Raw genomic sequence first — 12,961 nt, 5'->3', positions numbered from 1 at the left:
TTCTTTTGTTTTTATTTTTAGCGATGTCTCGAACGCCATTGATCACGTGCCTCTAAACAGCCGAACAGTTCAGGAACAGCTTCAGTGCCAGTACCAGACCTTTACAAGAAAACGGTGGAACAGTTTTTCCAGTGGCGAGGTAATTTTCTTCACGACGCTTTGACATCAACAAGAAAGCGTGTTTAATTGACGCGTATAATAACGACGAAGAATACCGCACCAAACGACCCGTGAGCCGAAACATGACCCTCGATGAGTACCACCCAATTAGTCGCTGTCACGGAGGTAGTCGAGCGAATCGGTAGGGAAAATTGACACCGTGCATTTAACGATGGTTTGCGTATGTCGGGCACAGTATAGTTGGAAATCTTGTTCAGCACACATCGCGGTGTTCCGGCCCATATTTAATTAGGATGTAACCGGAGGAACTCGTCCTGGCTTTCTGTGCTTCACTCTCATTATTACTGCAGTTCTATTTGAACATAAGAATAAAAAAATCACACATACACATATTCTCTCTAAAAGAACGAACACGTAGAGATCCATTTAGAACTGAGTCTTCTTGGAATATTCCGTGTTGTAGTGCTCAGTCCGTTGTGTACAGGATGCTGAAGTTGTTAAATGACCTGGCCTCCAAGAACGGCAATATTTCTTGTCTTGCGATTAGGGACATAAAGAAGCTAATTTTGGTGTGATGGTTATGTTTGTTTTTTGGTGCATAAATGTATTTCGCATTTATGCACCAAAAAACAAACATAACCATCACACCAAAATGAGCTTCTTGTTTTCCATGTTTCCATGTTGCGTTGTTGTTGTTTTCAAAAATTGTTTTCCATGTATTGCGTGGCTGCATTTTTCGCGTATTGGTTATTGCAAAAAAATGTAAGTGTTAGAAGGCCTTGTCAAGCCTCTGGCTGTTTTGCCCTGCTTTACATCCCACACTTGAAAGTATGAAATAAAGTTCTCTTATCTAGTTATCTTACGATTTTTCTTCGTCACGAGATTTTTCTTCGTTACGATTTTTCTTCGTTACGATTTTTCTTCGTCATGATACCGTTATCTGCCCTGATTTGTTGAAAATGGGAGGCGTACGCCTTTTCTGTGACAATTATGAACAGCATAAGTGTCACAAAAAAGGCGTACGCCTCCCGTTTTCAACAAATCAGGGCAGATAACGATATCCTTCGAGATGATGGTTGGCTAGGAGCGTGCTATGCGGTGAAGTCCATTTTTAAGAGTGTACATGAATCCCGAGCGGCGATGATGGTATGCCACGGAAAGGCGATGACGGTGGCCTGTCTCCATGGCCGCGCCGGTGGAACTGAGCCCGGTGCTCCAGGCGGCGTGGCCATCTTCGTCGTTATCTACGGCCCGCTACAGTGCTCCCCCTCAGACGCGGAGCGGCGACAGGAAAGAATGAAGAATCACGTCGGCACAGGAGGGAGAGAGCAAGAGCGACCGTGGACGACGCGCACTACTGGACGTGTTCGTAGCACGGCACAACACCCGTTGCGAGAAACTATCGTTGAGCGGGGCAGATGAGGGGCGAAGTCTTTGGGCGTCGGACTCGTGCGCAAGAGTCGTGGCCTGGGGTGCCCCAACCGGCCCGGGAGCGAGAGCTCGCAGGGTCCCAGGAAGTGAGGCTGCGTTAGCCTTGTTGACTGCCGAGATGCCGGCTGACGCGTGCCGTGGCGTCGGCTGCCGCGACAGCCGAAACCGGCAGACGAGCACGTTGCTCTGGTGTCGTGGCTGGCAGTGGATGAGCGTCAAGATGCAGAAATGAAGGGGCGGGTCGTGAGTGTGCCACGGACAGCGCAGGCCGGTCCCTGGAAGCTGTGAAGCGATGGTCGGTGGGCGGATGGGATAATCAGTGAGCGGTCGGGTCGTTGTGTGGTCGTCCGAATCGGTGGCGTCGACGGAAGCGGTACACTCTTAAAAATGAACTTCACCGCACAGCACGCCACTAGTCAACCATCGTCTCGAATGATATCGTTATCTGGCCTGATTTGTTGAAAACGGGAGGCGTACGCCTTTTTTGTGACACTTATGCTGTTCATAATTGTCACAAAAAAGGCGTACGCCTCCCGCTTTCAACAAATCAGGCCCGATAACGATATCATTCGAGATCATGGTTGGCTAGGAGCGTGCTATGCAGTGAAGTTCATTTCTAAGAGTGTACGTGAGCGGTCGGCGAGTCGGTCGAGAGGAGAAGGGCAATCGTGATGCTGTCGTCGTGAGCCGAGGAATGGCGATGGCTTCCATAGATAGCGCGCTGTGGTAGTGCTCGTCGATGGTGTCGTCAGAAATTTGGGATAGTGAAGGGCCGAATTGCTCCGAACTTGATGTTCATCGTTCGGGTCACCAAATGTAGAGGAGGCGGCGTCTCTCTACATGAATCCCGAGCGGCGATGACGGTGGCCTGTCTCCATGGCCACGCTGGTGGAACTGAGGCCGGTGCTCCAGGCGCGTGGCCATCTTCGTCGTTATCTATGGCCGCTACAGTTCTAACGGGTCCGGAAATTATATTTAAAGCGAGCGATAAAAGAATAAACAAGTGGTACTTTTCTGCTACTTGAGTTAGAAACAGGTAACTGCTTCACTAGTAGCACCTGTTTCTTAGTCAAGTAGATGAAAAGTAGCGCTCGTTTCTCCTCTATCGCTCGCTTTAAATAAAATTTCTGGATACGTTAGAGCAAACACCCTGTATACTGGGCAGCTGCCTGTCTAATAAGACTAAGCCTTATACTACACTCTAAAACGGAATTCAGTTTGTAAACAAGACGGTGCGCCTGCGCATGCGCATGTAGCAGGCGTCGCTGGTGGGAAAAAGGGAGTAGGAAACCGCATGGTGTGTACGGCGTATTTGGCCTTTTTGTACCGCGTAGCACATGCAATAGCTACACCACTTTGCGGCATGCCTTTAATAACGACCGAAAACACACTGTGACTCGATGATCACACAATTTTTGCCCACGAAATACGACAGCAGCGCCGCCGCATCGCTGTGACGTCACGCACTGAAGAGAGTCTACACAACACGCTCAGAACTGATCGTCGTTTCTTTTCTGATTTGTTGAAAACGGAAGGCCCGCGCCTTTTTCTGGAAATTTGGATGTGTGTAAAATTGTCACAATAAATAATAATAATAATAATATGAAACAAAAGCGGTGTCTCCCTCAGACAGAAGCGGTGATTATATTATCTGGCGCAAAGGTTGCAGCAGAGCGTGCGCGTGCTATATGCAGTGCAATTCCCTGTTTAGGGTGCAAGACTACACTCTTAAAAATGAACTTCACCACATAGCACGCTCCAAGCCAGCCATCATCCCGAGTGACATCGTTCTCTGACATGATTTGTTGAAAACGGGAGGCGTACGCCTTTTTGTGACAATTAACATTTCTGCATAAGTGTCACAAAAAGGCGGACGCCTCCCGTTTTCAACAAATCAAGGAAGGGAACGATGTCACTCGGGATGATGGTTGGCTAGGAGCGTGCTATGTGGTGAAGTTCATTTTTAAGAGTGTATTAATGCGCATATGCGAGATGTGCAACCCAGTTCCGGTCTCCGGTTATGATAAATGGATACCGTCGCGCCAATATCCAGTTCATTGCATTGGTGATATCCAAAACGAATTATACAGATATCCAACCATCATCTCGAATTACATTCTTCTCTCTCCCGATTTGTTAAAAACGGAAGGTGTACGCCTTTTTGTGACACCATATTCAATTATGTTAATTGGCATAAAAAGGCGTACGCGCCGCGATATATCCTAATCAAGTGTGATAAATGTATCATATCATGGTTAGCCTTCAGCGTGCTATATGGTGAAGTTCTGTTTTAAGAATGTAGGAAGAAACCCAACAGTTTGCAACTCTAAAATAATCAAGAACAAATCAGCAGTCCCGAAACTCCCTACCTCAACGCACCCCTTTCACCCCCATCATCATCATCATCAACCTCTCTATCTTCGCGGAAGTCGTGACATTGCCCGCTGATGTGGGACGACTATACGATACACTATAGAACAACATTGCCAGCTACGTTAGAATACGCCATTGGGCTCGCAATTCTACTTCCCCGAGCACGCGTCTTGTCTTTGCGATGCAGCAGTGTAGCAGAAAGGGGAAAGGGAAACTCATTGGGGAAAAGATTGAATCTCCGGAAAGTTCACCAGTAGTAAGTTCACCAAAGTAGTCCACCACATGTCACGCTCCTCCTAGCCTACTGTCATCCCGAGTGCCATCCTTCTTTCCCTTGATTTGCTGAAAACGGGAGGCGTACGCCATTTTTTTGGCATTATGCAGTTCATAATGACCACAAAAAATGGCGTACGCCCCCGGTTTTTATCAAATCAAGGGAGGGAACGTTGTCATTCGGGATGATGGTTGGCTAGGAGCGTGCTATGCGGTGAAGATCTGCATTTAAAGTGTCGGGTTGTCACTGCTGTCTTGGGAAACCGTGGGACGTATGCCCTTTTTGCGACAGTTAATATAACTAAATGAGTGTCACAAAGAGGAGCGTGTCATGCTGTGAAGTTCTCTTTTAAGAGTGTGAGCAGCAAGATCTGCTGGTTGCTGTCATGTCATCCCGTTTCTGGAAACAGGTGTGCAGCAGCGCATGTGCGGGAGCACTGGTGAACTCAATGCGTATAAGCCCTGGTGTTCAACTATAACATTATAAGCAATAAGCGTAGCAATCGTCAACAGCAATATGCGTAGGAGTTCCCACATCAAGAACGTATTTTACGTCCGTATCGGAATATATCAGCAACACCAAGTTGTCCGATACTGATACGTGCGTTATATTCTCAGTTATCCTTAATGTACCGTTCACAACACATTATTTGCAGCTCACCGGAACCGCGGTTTCGTAAAGGCAGCGAGAGCTAAGCGGAACAACGTCCCTGCTTTCCGGAAATGACGCAGCTTCTTTTCCATTCTCTCCTTCGGACTCACCAAGAAAACGACTCCTGCGCAATGCGTCGCGAAAAGAGGTTGGGTTGCGTTTATTATGTGTTTTTTTTATGTGTTTTGTTGGTGCAGTAGTAGAGGTGGCTTCAAACTGTTGGCGTCTTTCTCCGTGTCTCTCTGACGACCGCTGTCTTGTTGATGTAAACACCCAGAGGGAAGCAAAAGGGAGTGTAGCCTGGCTGAATGCTGATCCTGTAAACGCCAGAGCAAACTGCTCTGTTCGCTTCTTCTTGTGCGCGTACGAATATGCATACGCCAAGCAGTAAACAAAGTTCCTTCCCACGTATAGCGTAGCAGCGAAGGCACGAGGTGATGTAGTTTCGTGCCATGTTAGCGTGTTGATTTTCTTCGCCTCTTCTCAAATTAATTCTCCTAGGATGCGAAGTCTTTGTGAACCAGCTGAAAGCGAGGTTCGCCCTACTTCACCCGTCCCTTTCCTTCTTTTGCTTTTCTCTTTCTTTTCCACCGGAACGGCAAGTCAACCTTCCGTCTGACCGACTCTTGCACTTTTTCCCTTGTTGGTTTTGCCTTCGAATAAACGTATGTTCCCTCCGCCCGTTTGCGTTGCCACTCCGGTTGCGACGTTGATATAGCAAAACTTTCGGGAGCCAACGAACGCTTCTCTCTCTCTGTTTTCTTTTTCTTTTTTTTTAATTCCGCGTAAGCGCCGCGAAGTAACTGGGGCTATGAGCGGCGTACAGACGTAAACAAATGGAGAAGAGGACAGCAGGAAACACTGGGGGAGGACAGGGGGTTAGTATGCGTCCTGGGCAGACTTCAGGGAAACTGTGACGACATTCGTCTTGCGGAAAATCGCCAGGTAAAACATTAGACACATTAGCTGCACTCTTAAAAATGAACTTTACCGCATAGCACGCTCCTAGCAAACCACCATCTCGAATGATATCGTTATCTGCCCTGATTTGTTGAAAACGGGACAGACAACGATATAATTCGAGATTATGGTCGGCTATAAGAACGTGCTATGTGGTGAAGTTCATTTTTAAGAGTGTGGTGCCGGGATTCAAACCCGCGTCACACCCCACACTCTTAAAAATGAACTTCATCACATAGCACGCTCCTAGTCAACCATCATCCCGAGTAACGTCGTTCTCTACCCTGATTTGTTGAAAACGGGAGGCGCACGCCTTTTTGTGACACTTATGCAGAAATATTAATTATCACAAAAAAAGGCGTACGCCCCACGCTTTCCACAAATCAAGAGTGATAGAGGTATCGCTCTGTACAATGTTTGGCCTTCAGCGTGCTATGTGGTGAAGCTTTGTTTTAAGAGTGCAGGCTCGCCGTGGAAGGCGATCATCCTAACCACTACACTCTAAAAACAGAACTTCACCGCATAGCACGCTCCTAGCCAACCATTATCTCGAATGATATCGTTATCTGCCCTGATTTGTTGAAAACACGGGGCGTACGCCTTTTCTGTGACAATTATGAACAGCATAAGTGTCACAGAAATGGCGTACGCCCCCCGTTTTCAACAAATCAGGGCAGATAACGATATCATTTGAGATAATGGTTGGCTAGGAGCGTGCTATGAGGTGAAGTTCATTTTTAAGAGTGTACGCCACGCGAGCTGGTTCCTCTCTTTCTCTCTCTCTCTCTCATTGATTTTACTCGTTGTCCACTAGAATGTTTCTTGAAGATATTAAACCGAAAGCCTTACAGGAGCAACCACCGCATAGGACCGTCCTATTTTTTATAGGGTTATGAGATACACCACGTGACACAAACAAAAAAATATGCTGAAAACAAATTAATCATTAACGATGGCCCTATAAAAGTACCGCGGTGAAACGCGTCGTGCGCAATGCCCATAGATATATGCATTTTTTATATCGATTACACGCGGTTTGGTGACTGTGGACTGTTCAGAAGCTTTGGATGACAGGTATCGGTGACGTGCTTCTTGATGAGACGGGATTCCACGAATTGAGACCTTCCTTTTCATTTCACTTCGCAAGTTTACATCTTCAAGTTAAACGTTCGTGTGATTAATCACCATAATATATACGAGGTGCCCCGGGAATCTCGTAATCCAACGCACAAGCGAGAATTTCCCCCGAGTTTGCAAATTAGCATCGTCCGTGGCCGCGTCCCGCAATTGGCTTCGGATATCTCGAAGGCCAGGCCAGCATTCCCCGACCTTAGTTTCGCGGTACGAGTTCTGGAATTAGACGTGCGCGACGCCAACCGCACGTGGCGACTCGTTAATTAAGTTAAGCCGACCAGCTCTTCGCGATGGGAGATGAAGTCACGGTGTGTCGAAGTGTCGGGGAAACTCCAGTTTTCGTACATCAGAATGGAAATTGTTAGGATTGACGAACGTAATCTCAAAAGTATCATACCAGCAAGGACGTGCGTGTGGAAATTTCAATAGCAGTGCCTCCTAAATATCGCTGTGTGCAATACTCGTCTAGCTGGAGAGGCCGACTCTCCCGTTGTAATAACGTTCGCACAAAACATAACTTCCTCTACTCCCATTAGACCTCTCCCTGTTTGTAAACAAATGACGTCATAGTGTTCGACAGCGCCACCAGTTTAGTAGAGTTGAACTATGCTCGAAGCTAGAAGCGAACACGGTCGAGCCCAAAAGCCACGGTCTTGAGGGGATTACGGTATATGGTCCCTGAAAGGGACGCGACCTTCGGTCCTACTTTTCTTTCAATAGGAGGCAGCGAACAAGTGACCATTCGTGGAACCCTCTCCTTCCGATATGTTTCGGTTTCAGTTTGTCTACCAATGTCATGATGACGTTTCTCGGGTAGAGGTGTATTATTATTATTATTATTATTATTATTATTATTATTATTATTATTATTATTATTATTATTATTATTATTACTACTTCCTCTTCCCAGTGTCCAGAAACGCATTGTAACACACGGATGGGACAAGGCAAAAAAGCAAATCAGTACGAAAATGTCATGCGGCTCCTCCGATGCTTGAGAGGGTCTTACATCGAGACCGACACTGGTAATGATAATAATTGATGTGGAACTTCCACTCTAAGAATGACTGGACCTGACTTCCGCAGCTCCAAAAACACAACGAACCCTTTATTATGATGAGAAGTCCTTTGACGACAGCTCCCAGCAGTCTCCCAGAGCATCCGGTTCCCAGCAGGCCGGATCGCAGAAATGCAGAACGTGCGCTTCCCTCGCGCTGGTCAGCTTTTTTCGGCCTCGTCTTTCACACTTGTTAAAAAATATGTAACAATAATAAAGATGATGATGATGATGGGAATAATGTAGCAAGTCTTCTCTCCTCATTCATCGTCACTTCATGTATTTGATGATGATGGTAATAAGAAAAGAAAATGGAGATTCTACAGAGAGTCCGCGAGGCGGTATTTCGCGTTGTTCACGGAATGCCAACGCTTGCTCAAGCTACTCGGATGGTTTCGCCTGTTCGTTGCAGTTTTGGCGATTCGAGCTTTATGACGAAGGCAATGGCGCGCCAAAACCATGGTGATAAGCGATGTGTCTAATTAAGACGGAAAGAGCTATTTTTTAGAAGCAGTGCTACGCAGCGTAGGACATACAAGCGGGCCATAAAATAAGTACATACCTCGTATAAAATTATAAGAGATTTAAACTACCAATATCTCGGACGAAAACTAGCAGATACAAACAGTGCCAAGTTATTCCTTCTTCCTTTTAATGTGTTCAGTCTCTTCCGACTACGAGTGTGTCTAAGTCACGATGTGTGTACTTCATTTGTCTACGAAAGTACACATGCACGAAGCTCCACTTCCTAAACTGCTGTGCGTCTCCCGAATGAAACTCAATGAGTGGCGCAAGACATGGTCTCGCAGGAGATCTGCGAATCGAACGTTTCAACACCACCAACCACGTGTCCCATTTTCCCCAGCTTGCCTCCAACAATTCTTTCAGGTGCTGCCACTTCAACGAGGAATTTTGTGAGTAATATTGTTCACCTTCCTTTGTTCCTTCGTTAGTCCTCTCAGGAATAAATTCACTTTGCTTTGTCTCGAGGGAACGTGGAATGCATGATTTTCGTCTTGTCTTCACCTTCAAGTCTTTTCCGCTTTGAATGCTTCCGAGGAGGTTAACGACTTTAGGTCTGGTTAACGAACGTGACCGGCTCAGGGTGAGTAACTGCATTGCAAGACTTTCTACCTTGCTGGGGAGCATTCTCTTCCCGTCTTGCCGTGAACGCAGATATTTTTCTTTGACTTTCGTCTTATTTCCGCGCTTCTTTCGCGCGAGATTGCAAAGACAGTCACTATGTTTTGTCTTGGTCAACATGCCGAAGCTTCGTGGCAACCTGACATGTGTGGGAGTAATTTAAAAAAAAAATCGTCGTTGAAAATATGGAGGACAGAGGAGATATATGTTACCATGACTACGTTGAATGCAGTGATAGTGCAAAATACACTCTTAATGCTGGTGGTGGTCCTGCTGAAAGATCTCGCCGTTGTCGGCCTCACAGAGGTGGGCAACGTCACGACTAAAGCTCTGGGGCAATGTGCGTCCGGGGCCGACTTCTAAGGGAACTGTGCCGATATATGTCTGACAGCGTCTGAGGAAAATCCAGGAAAAACCTCAGACAGCACAGCCGTCACCTACACTCTTAAAAATGAACTTCACCTCATTGCACGCTCCTAACCAACCACCATCTCGAATGATATCGGTATCTGCCCTGATTTGTTGAAAACGGGAGGCGTATGCCTTTTCTGTGACAATTATGAACAGCATAAGTGTCACAAAAAAGGCGTACGCCTCCCGTTTCCATCAAATCAGGGCAGATAACGATATCATTCGAGATGATGGTTGGCTAAGAGCGTGCTATGCGGTGAAGTTCGTTTTTAAGAGTGTAGATCCGAACCCGGGTACCTCCCAGGCTCGATGTGACAATTATGAACAGCATAAGTGTCACAAAAAAGGCGTACGCCTCCCGTTTTCAACAGATCAGGGCAGATAACGATATCATTCCGGAGATGATGGTTGGCTACAAGCGTGCTATGCGGTGAAGTTCATTTTTAAGAGTGTACATAAGTGTCACAAAAAGACGTACGCTTCCCATTTCCAATACTTTAAAAACAACATTTTTGCCGCATAACACGTTTCTACGTCACTCACACGGTGTTTGTTGTGTTGGCTAGGAGCGTACTATGCGGTGGAGCTTTCTTTTAAGGGTGTCGAACATATTCTGCAGAGGCGGTAATCATCAGTATTTATCAGAGAGTAATCATCAGGCGGTAATCATCATAGGTCATCAGTAACGACGCTGCACGAAGCCTCTGGAATTCTCTCATTGACTCTTCGGATAAAACTCAAGCGACTGAAAGTCTTGCGTAACATTGTTTACGATAAGATAGGGTTAAAGTTCGACGATTATTTGGCGTATAACTCCAGTCGCTTGACAAGACACAAAACACGTCAAGCTCATCTGTGAGCTACGTTCGAGGAAGAATGTCTGGTATTTCTCATTTCTCCCTCGCACAATGCGCGAGAGGAATGATTTGCCAGCAGATGTTACAGAAATTTCTCGTGCATCCTCATTTTCATTGGCTATCGAACGTTAGCTTAGTATTCCTGTTGAGTGAACTTAGGTGTCGTGTTATCATTCTGCTGTTGGTTTATTGTTAAGCTTTGTTTTTATTTTGCGTGCAGAGTTGTCGTTGACTAGTACTTATTTTGTTGTTAGCTGATAGCTGATAGCTCATGATGTTGTTAGCTGGTTTTTACCTAACTTGGCTAACTGTCTGCTGGCTATAATCACAAATAAATAATTATTCGGTCTGCATGCCGCCGAAGTCAAGTAGAGACTGATATGATACTTGTCATCCGTTTATTTATGCTTAGAAGCCTGTTTAGTTGTTTAGCCTCTTTAGGAGCTCGACCTATAGCTGGCAAAGCAAAAGCGGCCACGAAGCTGAGGAATTGTGGTAAAGGTCATTCCTATTTTTAGCCTTTGCTTTATCATTTTCTATTTCCCTCTTTTTTATTTCTCTCTCTCTCTTCTTTTTCTTCAACCTGTGCCTAATGCCTCTTGGCTGTCCGTGATTCAATTACCTTCGTCTCGGAAAACTCGATTATGGAGTTGCTTACTTGCTATCGCGCCGCATGCAGCTAGCCGAAGTGGAATGTCTGAGATTCGTCAAAGCAGTTCTCCTTCGTCGGCTGTTGCCATAAATTTCAACCTTATCAGAAATGGAATGATTATTTTTAATTTTCCCATAAAATCGCATTACGACGAGTACAAAATTGCGATGTCGTTGCTGGTATTTTCTCTCTCTCTTTTATTTTTATTTTTTTCAGAATGCATAACCATTACGACGAATACTGTCTCACACGGCATTCTCTCAAAACACTGTATAGTTGTCTCGCGACGTAAAGCCACGGATTATCACTATCCCCAAGTAGCACATTACACTTGCCCAATATTGGATGGATATCGGCAATATCGGGCCAATATCGGCCCAGTACTGCCAATATCCAGCCAATATTGGGCCAAGATATGCTGTGCTGCTTGGGTCTCTATGTGACGCGGAAGTATCACCAAATTAATATCTAGCTTTGAGAAGTACAGTATGTCATGAGGTGCGCAATCAGCTACGCGTCTGACAACATTACTCCTCCTAGGTGGATTTCCGTCCACAGCTGCAGGACAGAAATCGATCTTCCAACATGGGGCGGAGAGCGGAAACCGCGAAGGCGCGCACGCTGTTGCTGAACGACGGGATGCAAGGGCACTCTCCGTGACGTCACCTACCCTTGGACATTCCGAAACTATGAAGCTTCGCGGGTTCTTTCCAAAATTCGGGGAAGCGCGTAGTGCACGGCACGCTGAAGGCGTCATATACCTTGCGCACTTCTTTTTTGATTCCGTATAAAGCGCCGCGAAGCAACTGTGGCTATGAGCGGCGTACAGATGTGAACAGATGGAGAGAGGACAGCAGGAAGGAGTGAGGGGAGTTAGTATTCGCCCTGGGCCGACATCAGGGGGAACTGTACCGACATTCGCTTGGAAAGTCCCTTGCGTACCGAGTAATTATGATTGGGAGTTTACACGTACTCGTAGATAGCAGGTAGATTTGTGTATACTGAGTATTGGAGTCGAGGTTGATATATAATACGAATCAAACTAAATAACGTTTTTTTAAAGGGTAAAGTACTTTTGAAGGGCTTCAAAAACATGTCTACTCTGAACTGAGCTACATCTCTCTCGAGGGCAAGGTCAAGCAGGCCTCTCTCCTCTTCCACGAACGTCGCGCTGTACGGGTAGCTCGTCCTGTCTAGCTACTATCCGTGTTTGTGTCTATATTGCGCCGTTCAACAAGTCAATAGGCACACGTTTCGTGTTTCGCGCAGCCGCAGTATACGGGGTCACCCAACGTTTATGTACCCCATTTTTTTCGCCTTGTAAACAAATGCGCAGGAACAGTAGACGCGGAAACCCTCGTCAACAAGTGCTTTTAAAAAGCGTGGCAGGAAGTTGAAGCTGCAAGATTTCTTTCAGGAAATTACGAAACATGAGAAACATCCCCTACCTGTACATTGTCGATATCCTGATTCGCCATTCTCTCGAGCTGGCAGGGAACGTTGGGGCTTTCCAATTAACTCTGCAAGGCATACTTACTAAAAGCTGTACAACAAAAATTGATATTATGCGAAGCTGTAAAAAAAGAAAAGAAAAAGAGAAAACGTGATACGGCTATATGGAATTACGCAATCTCACCAACATACCATGTTTAGCAAGCCGTATACATGTTCAGAGGGTGGCGGCTTTTCTGAGCAAAGTGAGCAAAAGAATCCTATTTCATCCACAAACTGTTCACATAATGTATGAAACGTGGCGCTCTTCATTTCGACTGCAGCGGAGATTAGACCAAAGGAGAAAAAAAACGGAGGGAAAGGTCAGCCAAACGGGACGTCGGCTTGCTATTCCGCAGTGGACGGGCCTTTGAACAAACTATGGTGCATTATTATTCTCACTTCAG

The sequence above is a fragment of the Ornithodoros turicata genome, chromosome 7, assembly GCF_037126465.1.
Source record: "Ornithodoros turicata isolate Travis chromosome 7, ASM3712646v1, whole genome shotgun sequence".
In the NCBI taxonomy this organism is placed as follows: domain Eukaryota; kingdom Metazoa; phylum Arthropoda; class Arachnida; order Ixodida; family Argasidae; genus Ornithodoros; species Ornithodoros turicata.
This window is presented reverse-complemented; position numbering follows the sequence as displayed.